This window comes from Pteropus vampyrus, unplaced genomic scaffold (genome assembly GCF_000151845.1).
Source record: "Pteropus vampyrus isolate Shadow unplaced genomic scaffold, Pvam_2.0 Scaffold37, whole genome shotgun sequence".
Lineage (NCBI taxonomy): Eukaryota > Metazoa > Chordata > Mammalia > Chiroptera > Pteropodidae > Pteropus > Pteropus vampyrus.
Genome location: NW_011888818.1, coordinates 986294 through 987687, shown reverse-complemented (window position 1 = coordinate 987687; position 1394 = coordinate 986294).

Here is a 1394-nt window from a genome sequence, read left to right as displayed (position 1 = left end):
TACTTGCAATTTTGATGTGTTTGTGAAATGAAGAAAGCACAGCATTTACCTACTTTGCTATGTTGACCATACTTTTCCAGCAAATGTTTGACAGTTTCTTTTTTTTTTCTATCACCACCCCTGCCTTTTGGAGATGACAGATATGATACAGAAAGATATTTTTTTTGTGTGTATAGTTACGAATCAAGAGATTTAAAGAATTCAAAAAACATTTAATAATAAAAAAATTGTTTTGGAATAAAATATCTCAGTGTTATCAATACTCCCTTCTCTATACCACACACAAAATTCTTAATATTTGTTTCTCTAAGGCTGTGTAAAGAAAATGTGTGTATGTGTGCATGTGTCTGTGTGTGTGTGTGTGTGTGTGTGTGTGAATGTGTGCATGGAGGAAGTGATAGGGGGAGCTTCTGAAATATGTATCACAGAAGAAACAACTTTAGTTATTCAGAAAAATAATAGACTTCAAATAATCACATTGACTTGTCTTTTATATTTAGTCACTGAAAAGGCCTATTAATTTAACTGTGGCCTGGTAAAAATGAGCTATGACACTTTTGTAAGTTAATTTTATCTAGAAGAATTTAGATAATCTGTTTTGAAATATTCCATAATTGCTAAAGTAATAAAGAAAACTTTACAATATGAACACCTCTTTGAGAAATTTTGTAGACTAGCTGGAGAGGGAAAAGAATACAAAGTTAAAATAGCAAAAAAATAAAAAAAAGAAAAGAAAAAAGAAAAAGAAAACCCAACTAATTACAGAGTAAATGTATATTTTTATTTTTTACGCATTTTATTTTCAATGTAGTTTTCTTTATTTTATATGGCTTTATAGTATTTAAGACGCAACTTTAGTTACAGAGTTTAGGCCTTTTTGATTATTCATTATTCCCTGAAATCTCATCTTTATAATGACCTATACATACCCTATCTCTTCAGATAATCCTATCACATCTTTTTCTCCCAAATTCTACCCCTATGCTACTGGCTTGTGCATATTCAACCTCCCTAGTGTTTTCAAATTTACCTGGAACGTTTCTCCAGTCATCTTTTCTTAACTAAAATCCGACTCTCTTCTGATATATCAAATCCCCTCTCCAAAGGAGACTTCACATCTTCCCACACCCACAGCATCTTATAGTGGGGAGCTGGAGATATCTTCATTCTTATCCCTCAATATCTCTTCTAGGTCATAAACTTCCATTTTCTAAAATCCTCAGCTCTTTTCAATTTTTTGCTATGTACTTATAACAATTTCTTCCTTGTCTGGTTGCTGAAATATGGAGACATGCTTTGTTAAAATTTTTGTCTGTTCTCAGTTTTTTACAGTCTCATCTCCAAAGTTATGTTTTCATCCTCTCTATCTCAGCCACAGTCCTAGGGTCATGCTA